A 15,623-nucleotide genomic window follows, 5' to 3' on the forward strand; every position below is an offset into this window, starting at 1 on the left:
TAAAATTTGAAATCACAAAGAGGGTGATTTTCAAAATCATTTTCATGGGTAAAATTGGGCTTTATCCGTGGAAATTAACTTTCATAAAACTGTCCACTAGACATGCAAATAAATCTACATACCTGTCTAATTACGAGTAGAAATCTACCTGGATTGAATAGAGGTATTCCCAGATGCAGGCCTTTTATGATCCAACTCGAGCATAATCATCACTAGCTTCTGTCTATGCACTTACTTCTCTGATGGCTCAGGAAAGAAGTTTCTTCTACGGTTTCATAGTATTGGCAGTTTGTAAAATAGTCTATAATTATGGTGGTTTTTCTTATAAATTCTACAATTTAGTGATGATTTCATGCAATGTGTCATGTGGCAAATAATGCACATTAATAGTATTAGTGTGCATTTTTTTAAAAATAACCCCTACATCAATGATACTTTCCTCACTTCTAAACATTTTTATAACACTATTAAGTATAAATGTATAAAATAGTCCCTTCTTTGTGGAGATTACAGTATAGACGAGATACACAATCAAAAGAATTTCTAGTAATCACTTAACTGTTACAGTAAAATAAAACATATATACATGCATACAATACTGTTCTGATGATGCATGCTCAGTTAAATTCCTATCAGAACTCTCTTCTGCAGACCAAGAACTTGACCTTTCCTCACTTTCTAGACTCTAGAGCATTGGTTTTCAATCCAGTTCTCAGGGACCACCTGGCCAGTCGGGGTTTCAGGATACCCACAATGAATAGGCATGAGCAATATTTGCATACAGTGAAGGAAGTGCATGCTGATAAATCTTCTTCATAATAATAATAATAATAGATATCCTCAAAAGCTGATTGGCTAGGTGGTCCCCGAGGACTGGATTGAGAACCAGTGGTCTGACTCTAGAGGATGGCTAAGATCATCCTCTTGGAGCTTCAGGATGAAGGTGGGGCTAGGTCTCAGACTTTTTCAATATTATGATATCCATAATGAACTAGTGATAATATACATCCATCTTCTTTCAAAATGCATATATGAGTTAGTGGTAATATAAGTCCATTTTCTTTCAAGATGTATAGAATAGGTTATTGGAGACCTTGCACATAATACTTCATATTGCTAAGAAGACAGATACTAATTATCATGCCCAGGCAGCTCAAAAATTATTCAAATCCATTATCCCACCAAAATGTGATAGTTCCGAAAGTGGCTGATAAACTGTGCCTTAAAGCCTCTTGGATACAAGTCTCAGATTCTTGACGTCTTTGGAAAAATTTGGAAAATAATTTTGTACTCTATTCCCACATATTACCCTGTCAAATCTACATAATACAATATTTGCACACAGTCAGGGAAGGTGCTTAGGATTCCTGAGTTTATCCTTCAGGAAGAACAGGTGGAAAATCTATCACTTACTTTTCACCTTCTTTGATCATTTCTTATATCTTGTATGTATATCCTATAGTGATTTTATAATAGCATCAGGAACCTCTGCTATAGCTATTAATACCCACAGACTCTTTGTATGACCTTCATGAGGATGAACAGGATAGGCTTGCTGACATGTTTCAGTGATGGAAATCACTTTGATGATTAAAATGAAAAAAAAAAAAAATTAAAAAGTACTGAAGATTATCAAAGACCACTATTTTGTACCAAAGGTACACTATTCACCGCCACTTCTGAACCACCTTTCACATCTCAGAGACAACCCTTTGAACTCTGAGGAATCAATATTTTCTCACAAAAACACCCTCCTAGGATTTACTGATTTCAACACTAGAACTCAAAGCCTTGCCATCATAACTAAAGAAAGATTTAAGCTTTCTACTGCCATGCCAAGGAAGGGGTTTTTTTAAAAAATGAATTGTTGACTTATTCTAACTTCAGATAGCTGAGTGTAAAGAAATCGGGCTGCAAAGAAAGACTACAAATTACATTCCTCCATGTCATCTGCCCAAAACTGCTAAAATTCATTGAATGCCTGGACCTGCTCATGTTAGAAATCTCCTTTTTTTAGTAGATCAAATGTTTGAACTTGTTTGTCATAGGAGAGAGGGTGAGAATTTTACTTTTGGCCCCATAAAATAGGAGATTTTTTCATCTTAACATAGAAACATGATAAAGACCATATGGTCTATCTAATCTACCTAACCATGCCATCTGTTATCCCCTCTTTTCCTTTAGAGATCCAACATACTTATCCAGAACTTCCTTGAATTCAGATACAGTTTGGGCCAGATTCTGGAAACTACACCTGCATTGGGCGGTGGCTACAAAATGACACCACTTGCATGTCAGTCACACGTAGGCACCGTTAAAAGAATCACGGCTACAGAAAAACTTAGGTGCTGGAACGTAGGCCAGAGTTTTGAAGGCCTACATTACCGGCACCTAGGATTGACTGAGAATCATGGCTAGTGGCTCCTAAGGTCATCTCTGCCCCTAACCATGCCTTCTTTGATCTTAAAAGCAATTAGGAGCCATGCTTAGATGTGATTCTGGTACCTACTATTGTAAAATGAGGTTTTAATAGGTATTTAATGGTGCGGTCAATTACCATGCCAATTAAAACCAATTAAAGCAAATTGGTAGTTGTGGTATGTGAATACAAATTGACACCCAGACACTGTCCCCCACTCTCATGTAGGTGGTGTTTGGATCAGGATATAACAAAAATGGATCATCTTTGGGTGGCCTTTTTACTTAAGGACCTGTTTGCTACAGTCTAGAATAGGGAAGTGCCACTCTTCAGTTTTGGGAGAATATCAGAAGGCAGATTAGATGCAGATGTTTTTTCTCTTTATTGGAGGACTTGTCATCTATATTGCCTATGCACCCTATATTATCATCTATATTTGCCTATGCCAAAATATTTGTAAACTCAGAAGAAATTAAAGAACTGAATCCTTGTGTACCAAAACAAAATTGATTTCAACTTCTTCCTTACAGTGATGATGTAGAATTTGGTCTCTATCCTTCTCTGTGGATGCTGAAGAGGAAATTGCATTTACCATATATACTTGAATATAAGTCAATCCGAATATAAGTCGAGACCCTTATTTCCTCCCCCCCCCCCAATGAGGAAAAATGATTGACTCGAATATAAGATGGGGGCTTAATATTCAAGTACCATGCTCTGCCAGGTTCTGCACCCAGCCCCCTTCCCTTCCTGGCCTGCTAGGCTCTGAACCCAGCCCCCCTCCCTGCCAGGCTCTGAACCCAGCCCCCCTCACTACTTGCTGGGCTCTGCACCCTGTCTTCCCCACCCTGCCAGGCTGTGCACCATGACCCACCTTCCTGCCCTGTACCCTCTTCCCCCTTTGGTGGTCTAGTGGTAAACCGGGACAGGAGGGATTCCTCCTGTCTCCTGTCCCAGCCGATGCTAACAATTTTTTTACCCTCTCACCCCGTGTACCTCTTATCGCATCCCTGGTGGTCCAGCGGTGTATGAGCAGGAGTGAACTTTCCACCCTCCTACCCTGTACCCCTCTTTCTGCGCCCCTCCTTCTTGTCCTCCGATCTTACTGGCATGCAGGAGTGAGCTTCTCGAGCTCCCGCCTGGCCCTGCGCCGCTCGCTGAATGGCTGGGCAGACTTTGACAATCTTGGTCCTGCAAATGTGAAAGACAGACCAGAATCAAGACTGGAGTGGGCTTCAAAGGCAACTCCAGTATGAGGGGCAGATTCTCAAAACTAAAATCTGCCTTTAACGTGCTCGCAAAACCTGTTCCACCTGGTTTAGCACGCATGTATTTTAGCGGTAGATTATCAAAACAGCTTACTGAGATCTTTTCCGAGTTTTCTAACAGTCTCCTATACTACTATGCTAATGTAGTACAATGAGGTCATTAATATTAAAAGTGGTTCTCTATAATTGCCGAGTGATTCTCTAACCTTGTTGTGCCACATTTGCAGCCAAACTTTGCCAACAGGTTTGAGCTGTCGTTGCCTTACTTTCTGATCTGATTGGCTCAGGCACTAACAGGAAAGTAAGGTTTGACAGCTCAGAACCACCCCCAACCCCCCACGCAAATTAAAATAATAAAAGAAAAATCCCAAATTGAAGATCAACAGGAGAGTCGCTTAGTGCTGGAGCGCATAGGAAGATCGCAGCAGGCACCCCTGCAGCCACCTACCGCATCCGGTGCTGAGAGAGAGGTCTTTGCTGGCCTCTTAAAGATCAGCGAGCTGTGGTATTGGGAGTCGCTTAGTGCTGGAGCGCACTGGGAGATCGTAGCAGGCACCCCCGCAGCCACCTACCGCATTCAGTGCCGAGAGAGAGAGATCTTTGCTAGCTTCATAAAGATCAGTGAGCTACGGTATTGGGAGCAGCTCAGTGCTGGAGTGCACTGGGAGATCGCTGCAGGCACCCCCGCAACCATCTACCACATCCGGTGCCGAGAGAGGTCTTTCCTGACCTCATAAAGATCAGTGAGCTGCGGTATTGTGAGTCGCTTAGTGCTGGAGTGCACTGGGAGATCGCAGCAGGCACCCCTGCAGCCACCTACCACATTTTGTACAGAGAGAAAGGTCATTGCTGGCCTCATAAAGATCAGTGAGCCGCAGTCCAGGCTACGATTCTGAAGGGGCGTGGTTAAAGGGGCAGGATATGCCCTTTTTGAGCCCCTTCGGAGCCACGAGGAGCAGGGGGTTATCGGTGTTTATCACTATGGGAAAGAGGAAAGCAAAGATTGTTCCATCCGCATCTGCTTTGAGGCCAATGGATCGTCATCTTCAGCCCCTAACCTTACCATCGCTGGAAGACAAGGTAATCTTGTCTTCTCAATTGGCTTACTTTTCCTCTAGCGAACCATCACCACCTCTTCAACCAATATTAAATTCTGGTGGGCAAACAGAATCGGCCTCCAAAGATGGGGCAGTATCGTCTGCCATACAATTAATTGAATCGACTGTAAGTATGGATTTTTTTCAATGTGATATAGAGTCGGTTGGAGCATAATGTTTGACTCCTGTCCAATTGGTAATGGAGCCAAACAAAAATTTGCTCCCTAAAGACAAAGTAATTACTTTAAATGATGTCTGGCTGGTGATGAATAGGATTGAGTCCTCACTACAAGGTACTGTTTCAAAACTGTCAGTTTTCATCAGACATAACCACAGAAGTAAATGAACATGAAACCCAAATGACATTGTTAGGAAATAGATTGGACAAATTAGATAGTTCAGTAAATATTTTGCAAAAATCAGCTATATCCAATATTAAAGATAGCACATTGCTTCATACGCAAATGGAGAAAACAGAGAACTTAATGAGAACAAAAAACCTTCGGTTTTTGAGTTTTCCTATTTCACATTACAGTGGAACCTTGGTTTGCGAGTAACCCGGTTTGCGAGTGTTTTGCAAGACACTCGGCAAACTTTTGACTCGAAAACCGAGCACTGCCCCGATAAACGAGCACTTACAGTCCAGGAAGCACCGCTTCGGGGGATTCCTCTTCCGTCTTCCGGCCAGCCTTCCACGTGGGGTGCCTTCTGCATGTTGGAGGACCTCTGTCTGGGCCTGCGGGGCTGGGTGCCGTCCCCCCTGCGCGTTGCGCGTGATGCACACAGCGTCAATCATCGGCGTTGTGTGTGTTGTGGGCGGCGTGTGGGTGGGGCAGCGCTCGGCTGCGTGGGCTCGGGTGGGGGCTCTCCAGCATGCAAGGGGCATCCAATGTGGAGGGCTGGCCGGCGGATGGAGGAGGCATCCCTCTGAAGCGGCACTGCGGATTCTCCGGCGGCTGGCACATTAAAGGCATCCCCCCTGAAGCGGCACTGTGGGGTTGTTCTTCATGACGGATGGAGGAGATGGCGCTGTAGCACCTGGCCCCGACAGGTACATACCCCGGGTTCTGGAACCAATCGTTGCTGTTGCCACTATTGTCTATGGGGAACTTTGCTTTGATAAACGAACATTTTGGATTACGAGCATGCTCCTGGAACGGATTATTCTCGTAATCCAAGGTACCACTGTATTTGACTCTGTTGGAGCACTTGAGGAGGTATATAAAGGATGTTTTGCAATATACTCAGGTGGAATCCTTTACACCGGATAATCTTTATTACATCTCCAGGAGCTCTAAGAAAGTTGGAGAAGAAGGAGAAATTGATTGATTGGTTTCTCCAGATAATTTAAATATTTTCCAATTTCTGGAATCTTCTAAAGATATAATAACTAGTAAACGTGCTACCTTGTTGGTCACATATAAATCAGAAATAGAAAAACAAGCTATTCGTAAACTATTTTGTGAAAAAACAGGCTTTGTTTTGTGGTCAGCAATTGAGGATTTTCCCCGATGGTGTCCAGGCCGACTCAGTTTAGGAAGAAGCAGTTGCTACAGCTTAAGCCCAAGGTTTTGGCAGTGGGAGCAGGCTTCTTTCTTAAATTTCCATGCTATTGTTTGGTATCCTATTGAAGTGATAAATATCTATTTATGGATTCATCCCAGTTAGAGAATTTCCTAAAAGATAAACCTTTGCAGAAAGTTTCAGAAACAAATTTAGTGATTGATGATATAATTAATGACATGTAAAAGAAAGGCCTTATTTTTCTTTTAAGCAATTATGTGTCTTTGTTTAATGCTCATATTAAGGCACTAGGTGGCCTCAATAATGTGGACTGAACCAATGTAACGTTTTATTAAAAAAAAAAAATTTTGAGGGGGAAATGTGATTTTCTTGAATTGTTATTTATGTAACAAATATTAATAAAATAATAATAAAAAAAAGATCAGCAGGAGAGATGCCAACTCTCTTCTGTCGCATCGCACAATCACCCGACACTGCTAACACCCCCCTACAGTGGGAGAGATGCCCATTCCCTCCCACTGCCAAGCAATACCCCTGACACTCCACCCCCGACAGCGGGAGAGTTGAATACTTCCTCCCGCCGCCAAGCAATGCACCCCCTGACCTCCCCCCCCCCGGCAGTGGGAGAGATGTCCACTCCCTCCCGCCGCCAAGCAACACCCCCCAAAATCCCCCAACAGTGGGAGAGATGCTCGCTTCTGCTGCCACGCAATGTACCCCTGACATACCTCCGGCAATGGGAGAGATGCCCACTCCCTTCTGCCAAACAACCCCCTCTATTACCCCCACCCATGCCTCTGATGACCCCCATCCCTCCCCCTTACTTACGATGGCTGGCTGGAGGGATGCCTACTCTCTCAGGCCTGTAAGTCTGCCTCTTCAAAATGGGCCTTCCTCTTCACGGTGTATCCTGGGATGCACCGGGGAAGAGCCAGAGATTCTGATTGCCCAGGTTGTTTAAGGCCCCTCCTATGGGAGGGTTCTTAGGCAACTGGGCCAATCAGAGCCTTAGGCTCCCTCCTCAGTGCATCCCAGGAGGGGAAAGCCTGCATCTCTCCCACATCTCTCCCGTTGCTGGGGAGTGTTGGAGGTGTGTTGCTTGGCAGCAGGAAAGAGTGGGCTCCCTTCTGGGTTTGGGGGGTGTCTGTGGGGCATTGCTTGGTGGTGGGAGGAAGTGGGTTGGGTTGGGGGTAGTTTGACTTCGGCAGCTCAATTTGTTGATTTGGGGGGGGGTTTTTTGCATTTATTCTGCACATGTGCCCATTGATTTAGCACACCTTCGCTACTCTCTGCCAACCTCATTTGCATGAGCATTTTTTTGAGAATGACTTGCTTTTTAAAAATTGCTACAATAATGGCTGCGACACCAGCCCATCAGTTTGTAGTGTACATTTTTGAGATTGTAGCCCTGAGTAGGGAAGTAGGAACAATACCAGACAGACGTCTATGATCTGTGCCCCAAAATTGGTAGGGTGAGAGAGGGATTAATTATATGTACACTTCCCCCTCCGTATTTGTGGAGATAGGGGATCAGCATGGCCACGAATACAGAAAAACCGTGAATAACTTTATATATGTAATTTGTGGCTTTTCTGTAAAAAGCCTGAAAAAAGACACAAAACCACGAATAACCTTACCTAGTCCTATGAAGAAAGTGACGCAATTCTCTCTGTGCATCGCTGGGAGGATCGATTTTCTCTGTGCATCACTGGGAGCAGCGACTTCCTATGATGTAAATTTGGGGGTGGAGCCTGCACACAAAAAACCCCGCGAATAACTGAAACCACAGACAATGAAATCGCGAATACGGAGGGGGAAGTGTATACTATATTGTATTCAAAGCTTATGCTATGTCTTTATGAGAGGAAGGGTAAAATTATAAAGTTGATATAAACAAATTAATGATGCTACTGTAGTTAGTAGTGAGGGAGAGGAGGACATTCTCAGGGTTGAAAGTAATGGTACTGTGATATATTCCAAGATTGCATCATATAACTGCCTATATCAGGTGGTCAAGGTAGCAAATTGCTGACAGCCCTGTTTTAGATGCCAATGTTCATGAAGACGTGTAACCTGCTTATTGTGCCAGATACAACGTGGCTGCCTTGTTGGGCAGACTGGAAGGACTTGCAGGTCATTATCTGCTGACATTTGAATGGAGTAGCTTAATGGTTAGAGCTGGACAACAGCTAAGTTACCCAGTTCCATAAGGAAAGTTTTTAAGGCCAGTTCTGAATTTCTGACAGCTCTGTTGGTGTATTATGGAACTTGTAGGGCTGAATGCAATTAATAGAATTAGGGACTAAAAATAGCATGCCGAAAAATATGGCTGACTAAAATATTTCCTCGCCTGGAACTGGGTAACTTACCAAATAAGCAAAACAAAATATTGTTTAGCTTTTTTTTTTTTTTTTTTTTTTTTTTGATGCTTTTGAAAGGATAGACAGAGTTGAACTAATATTAGGGCAGTTGTCAAAGGAATTTACCCAGGCAGGTCATTCAGAAATTAGCTGAATAAATTTGCCAGGCTGAAAACATCCTTTCTCTTAATACGCACACAGGTATGTGTGTACCAATGGACTTTTTCTCTTAAGTCCAAATTTTCAAAGGGAAACTTTATATGAAGCTATCCCTACCACAGACACAAGGGTTACTGTATATACTCAAATTTAAACATATTTGAGAGCAGTTTTCCCTCCCAAAAAGAGGAAAACCAGTTAACTCGAATATAAACCGGAGGGTTTATATTCAGCTATAAAGGTAACTCCAGACCCCTCCCAAAGACCACCTTCCATGCTACCTTCCACTTTAAACCCTCTCCCTGAGGCCACCGTCGCTGCTATCCTCCACTATAAATTCCCCCCCCCCACCCCCGTGCTCACTGGTGCTGTTAACCATCCTTCCAGGCCACCAGTGCTGCTACCCTCCACTGTAAACCATCCCCCCAGGCCACTGGAGCTGCTTTCCTTCTTTCGTGCTCAAGATGATTAGCGCTGCTGTCTACCTCCTTCCCCCACTGACTGGTACTGTATTTACCATACGCATGCCAGTGCTGAAAGAGCCTGATGCTGATGTTCTATGCTGGGCCGCTGTGGGGCCTTGAGCACATGCTCAAGACCTTCCGTCTCCCGCCCTCTCTGATTTTCATTCTCAGAGGATAAGAATTTCAGAGAGGGCAGGAGCTGGAAGGCCTCTCAGGGGTCCAGTGTAGAACATCAGCATCTGGCTTGTTCAGCACCAGCACGCATATGAAAAGTTACGCCATTAGCTTCATAATATATACAGAGCCAGCCAATACAGAGAGAAACATCTCAAATTACTGGAAGCCACAGAAGGAGATAAACTATAATGAACCTCTGATCTCTTTGATAATATCTTTGAGCATGGATCAGATAAATTAGTATCATAAACCACGTTTACAATTGCAAAGATCATAGCACGTGTCATTTTGAAGAAAAAAATAGTCTAGACCTTACAATGAGTGAAAAACTATCACACAGACAAAATGTACTTTAAAGAAATAATTGCATACAGCACAAGCTGTAGCTCCTCTCACCTTATTCTCCAAATGTGTTTTTTATTTATCTCCTTGCATATATGCAGTTGTAATGTCAAAATATAACTTTATAGTTAACAGCAAAACTGCACCAGGCTGGGCTGACATTCAATCTATCCCATAAAACAGCAGCAAACCATCATATCACATGCAGATAATGTCACTGAAAAAATGCAAAACAATGCTGGAAAGTTAAGGTGTCCTCAAATATGTCTAAGATTTGTTGTACTCGTATTGTAAGCTTTAGACCAGCAGAGCCATATTTGTGCTCAATTGTGAACAAGTTTGAGTAGAGAAAACGGGAAATTTTAAATAGGCTACAAGATGTACAGTATTTGGTCCTACTTCTATGGGTTGCCAAGCAACAACATTGATTTAAGTACAGTAATAGGAAACTAGGCAGGTGCTTAGGGCCTGATTCTAGACATGGTGCTGTTAAGTTAGGTGGCGGTAGGTGCCATGCCACTGCCAAAGTTAATTGCTTTAATTGGTTTTAATCGGCACGGTAATTGACCATGCCATTAAAAACTGATCAAAAATTTGTTAAAAAAAAGGAGGTGCTGGTAGATGCCTGTGAAGGTAGGCGTCATAACCACATCTAAGGAGGCACCCAGCAGCGCCTAAGATCAAACTAGGCATGGTTAGGGGTGGAAATGACCTTAGGCACCGTTAGACACGATTCTCAAAAGAGCTTAGGCATCTGTAATGTAGGCTAGTAAAACCCTGGCCTACATTGCAGACACCTAAGTTTTATGGTAGGTGCTGCTAGTTGCTATTTTTTAAACAGTGTATAAATGTGATCAACATGCGGCCGGCGCTGTTTTTGTAGGTGGCTGCTGATTTTGGTGCAGTTTACAGAATCTGGCCCTTAGGGCTCAAAAGTTTAGGAGGGCCTTGACGTGTACTCAGAACTCAGGAGGCTAAGATTAACTGATTTGGATTTAAAAAAAAAAAAGATTGTATAGATTGTAGGAAGTTTCCAGGTCCTGCCGCATCTGTGTAGATAGAAGCAACATTTCAGCCATCATTAATAACCTTCTTATTCCCTATAGTTCTTCTAAGATTCTCAGATCTTCTTCTAAAAATCTGTTATCTGTTCCATCTTTAAAGATTATCAACACATTGAGGTCTACCATTTTCTCTGTCAGCGCTCCATCTCTTTGGAATAATATTCCGGTCCACTTACGTGAAGAATCAACTCTTCACCATTTTAAGATAAATTAAAAAACATTTCTTTTTTTTGATGCTTTTGAGACCTAAATGCCCTTTTTAGGGCTACATAGTTTTATGCCCTCTCTCTTTTACTTGATAAATTGTAATTCTACCCTTCTTTCCCTTTTTTTTGTTCCTGTTTGTTTTGTATTGTTTTTAAATGTTTTTAATAATGATTATTGTTTTAATGGATGTATAGTTACCCCATACATGTTTTTAACGTAATGTTCACCACCTAAAAGACCGATTGGACGGTTTATAAAATTCCTAAATAAACTTGAAACTTTTCTTCAGCATAATGGCTGAAACATTGGTTCTTTCTACACAGACGCGGCAAAACCCGGAAACCTGCTACAATCATGATGCCAGTCATAGAAGCCTAAGAGAACAAGATTGTATAGATTTAAAATTAACTTACTTGAAGTCAGAAAGATGGTTAATATGTCTGGATTTCATTTTTCAGAGTTTAGAATTCTATAGCTCTCCAATTCTTCCCCCTTCAGGCTATTCTAATCACAGGAAGGAGAGATTGAGCTGCAAGTGATGTGAGGAAGACTGAGCTCTGCATCAGGTCTTAAAAAGCAGGTGAAACTAATGAATATTTTAGAGGAGATGGGATGGGTTTATTGAGAATGTAGGAAGAAGGAGGAAAAATGTGGGAAAGCTGCTGCTTTAGGTTGAGGGGCCAAAGTATAAAGCTGCCATGACCTGCGGCACATCCTTAATCCTAAATTACTTCCCTTATATAGCAGTCTGCTCCCTCAGTGTATTTGAGGATGTATCACATGGTACAGGATGCTGCCATTTTGGAGATGATGGTGTGAAAGATAGGAATGAGTAGACATCGCTCCTACCTCATGAGGTATGATGATCTGGGGGAAGGGGGGGGGGCCTTGGTGAGGTGTTGGGGTCTCCACTAATGCTGCCCAATTCAGGGAAGAATTTTTTGATTTAATTCAGCCTATTGATTTGATTATTCAATTTTATTTTCCTGCCCAATTGGGTGTTTTTTGTTTTCAGATGTCCTGGCGGGTTTATTTTGTAGCCTCTTCACTCACCCCACCCCCTTTGTCCTCTCCTACCCATACTTGCACTGTGGTGTAAACAAAATAAACAAAAAATTTCCTCTCTCTGATTGGTCCTAGCTCACATTTGCTGTCTAACACCAGTTCTGCAGGATACACATTTCAAATCTGACACATTGTAATCAGAAAACAGAAAATAAAATTATTTTTTCTACCTTTTGTTGTTTGTTTATTAAAATCTTTCTATACTGCCTATAAAGCCAAAAAGGATCAAAGCGGTTTATATCACAACTTAATCATATTTACGAAAGGAACTCCATTAGAAAATAGGAAAGGAAAGAAGAGAAAGGAAAGAAATTAACATTTCTAACACATATCCACTAAAACTGTTATATGAAATAAATAAATCCAAATCAACACGAATCAGTACAAGTTAATACAAATTAATGCAGATTGCGGTCCCCATTCCATTATTCAATTCGAGAGAGCCATTTGAAAAAAAATGCTTTTAGATGTCTCTTAAAATTTTGAAATGATTCTTCCTTCCTTAACTCTACTGGTAAATTGTTCCATAATATTGGAACTAAGTAGAAAAATGCAACATTTCTGGTTGAGGCAAGGTTTGAGATATGGGGAACAGCTACTCTGTTGTCATTTAAAGATCTCAACGAACGACTAGGTGTGCAAAATAACACTAGATTAGAAAGATATAATGGTTATAATTCAAATAATGCCCTTTGTGCCAGCATCAGGATTTTAAATTTAATTCTAAATTCCATTGGTAACTAATGGAATTTCAAATATAATGGAGTTACATGATCATAGATGTGTGCGCGACCTAACAGCCGAATTGCCACAATTTGTACTCTTTGTAAATGTTTCAGTTGCCCAACTGTTATTCCCACATATACCAAGTTGCCATAATCCAATTTAGATAGAACAAAAACATGGATGTAACGATTTCTCATCCAGGAAATCTCAAATAGCTCTAAGTTGTCTTAATGCCCCAAATCCTTTCGCAACTGTAGATGATACCTGCTTCTCAAAATTCAAATCATGTTGATCCCAGGCTCTGTTTTCTGTTTGTCTTCTGTTAACTCGCTTGCCAGGGTCTCCTGCCCATTTGACATTTCCTCCCCTTCCATTTTCCTTCTCCTCCCCTGGAGGTCTGGCACCTCTCCTTTTTTCTCTCTCCATTCTCACAGTCTAGCATTTCTCTGATGACCACTCTCTCCATCAAGTATTTCTATCCCCCTCTACACCATCCATTGGGTCTAACTTCTTTCCCTCCCTCCCTCCTTCCCTCCCTCCCTCCCTCCATTCCATTGTCCACTATTTCTCTCCCTCTCCTCTGTTTTCAGACCCATTATTTCTTCTCCCCCCCTCAGTCCGGCGTATGCCTCTCTCTTTGGACCCCAACCCTCTGTGTACTTCTAATAGCTACACCAAGGGCTCCCCCCTGAAGGCTGGCATGTTTCCCCCCTTCTCTCCACCGTCCTCCAGCTTCTTTCTGGCCTCCTGGTCTCACTTTCAAAACTAATTATGGCCTGCAGAGGATCGCCAATGATGTAGTGATTCTAGCAGGCTGCCTTTGGCCTCCACTGCATGTACTCTCTGCTGTGGTCCATCCCAGACCAAAACAGGACATGACATCAGAGGAGGGGTGGGACCGCAGCAGAGAGAACATGCAGCGGAGGCTGACGGCAGCCTGCTAGAATTGCTGCTCACCGGCGATCCCAGGGGGGAAGCTGGATGATGGTGAGGAGAAGGGGAAAACTTGCCGGCCTTTGGGGAACCCCCTAAAGCTGCGGAGCCGAGGGTACTCACAGCGCTGGTGCCTATGCAGCACTTCCCGACCAACCCCACCACCACTGTGAGCTTTGACATCGGGCCTCCTAAAATAGGAGCAACAGCGGCTGTGGACAGCCAGCAAGAGGCAGCACTTAGGACAGGCTTTTTGCTGCCAGAGCCCTGCTGCTCCTGTTTAGGAGGCCCAAAGGTATATGGCAAGGAGGGTTGGTCATTGAATCAGAGAGCCCAATTTTTTTAAGAAAACAGATCGATTCAAATTGACTCATCAATGTGAATCGGACAGCACTAGTCTCCACTAGACACCAGAGACTATTTAGGGAGGGGTGTCACTAGACACAGGGGTATTCAATGAAATTACACGGGGACACTCGATGAAACTACATGGAAATACTTTTAAAACAAATAAGAGGAATTATTTTTTCACTCAAAGAATAGTTAAGCTCTGGAACTAGTTGCCAAAGAATGTGGTATCTGGGTTTAAAAATGGTTTAGACAAGTTCCTGGAGTAAAAGTCTGCTATTGAGACAGAGATGGGAGAAGCCACTGCTTGCCCTAAAATTGGTAGCATGGAATGTTTCTACTGTTTGGGTTTCTACCAGGTACTTGTGACCTGAATTGGCCACGGTTGGAAACAGGATACTGGGCTAGATGGACCTTTTCATCCATACCAGAGCTAATGGTTATGTCCATCCACCAGCAGAAGGTGATAGAAAATAAAATAGTCCCAAGTGAACTGTCCCATAAGAGACCAGTGCTGCCCTAGAATGTTCAGTACTCTCTGTCTCTTAGTGGATGATAGCTGGATTGTTCAGCGCTTGTTTTGGTTGCTACTGGGTTCAGTTGAGCAGAGGGTGACTGCTGGCTTCTCTCGGATTATCTGTGCATGGATGACACCCAGTGGACCCGGGTCTCTCATTTCCCAGCTAGGGTTACACCAAGCCAAGGCCGGGTTCCCCCCCCCCCCAATAGCCTCACACCTTTCCTATGTAGCAGCTCTGACAGTTGGCTGAGAATACAACTTCTATTCTTACTTTGGACTGTGGTATGTTTGACTTTGCCCTGGCAAGTATTTTACTTTATTTCCTACTTGTTGAAGTAAGTGAGCTGTCTTACTGCTTATTTGTGGTTTTCCTTTTGACACTTGGAAACTCTTTGTTTTCGTTGGTGGGTGCGTCCTGTTCTGCTATTACGGGTAGGTAAGAAACTTCTCTCAGCATTTTTATTCTCTGTTAGGTTGTGGAAGTTCCACTTTGTACTTGCCTTATTTGCCTGTGGCAGTGGCATGTTTGGTTTTCCTTTCCCGTCTAACTAGTTTTGGCTCTGTGTTAACCGCTACTCAGTTGGGTGCGCTGTCATTACTTGTTTTTCTGTTAGAGCCTTTATGTTGGCTTATATTTTTGCCAGCAGTTTCACATGGAGAATTTTATGTCCTACCACTGTACTCCATATGGTTTTTGGTATACTGGATTAACAACACCTTGGACCACTGAGAAAGAAGTGTTGTTCAAAACACGGACCATATTGGGTTCTGATTTCCAACCAAATTTGAACCATTCTTTTGAAAGCAATGGTTAATTATCTTCAATAATTAATCTTATACATCATCTCTGCAGTCCTTCTTTTGGTCTTGGTTTGGCTTATAGTTATTTTACAGGAAGCCAAGATCTCCTCCTCCTTTAAAAAATGCTTTCAATTTTGTGTGGTGCAGGT

At 42.7% G+C, this 15,623-nt stretch overlaps 1 protein-coding gene across 7 annotated transcripts in view; it reads left to right on the forward strand.

Annotated features, from left to right (window-relative positions):
• Nucleotides 1-15,623, forward strand: part of RFC1 (replication factor C subunit 1) — a 363,193-nt gene that overhangs the window by 119,632 nt on the left and 227,938 nt on the right. Inside the window, exon 2 of one of the 7 annotated variants that reach the window (XM_033947363.1) lies at nucleotides 11,580-11,661. The exons of the other annotated variants lie outside the window; for them this stretch is intronic. The gene's annotated coding sequence lies outside the window, so the exon portion shown is untranslated. The remainder of the gene's footprint in view (nucleotides 1-11,579; nucleotides 11,662-15,623) is intronic. 7 annotated transcript variants of the gene reach the window in all.

Source organism: Geotrypetes seraphini, chromosome 1, assembly GCF_902459505.1.
Source record: "Geotrypetes seraphini chromosome 1, aGeoSer1.1, whole genome shotgun sequence".
In the NCBI taxonomy this organism is placed as follows: Eukaryota; Metazoa; Chordata; class Amphibia; order Gymnophiona; family Dermophiidae; genus Geotrypetes; species Geotrypetes seraphini.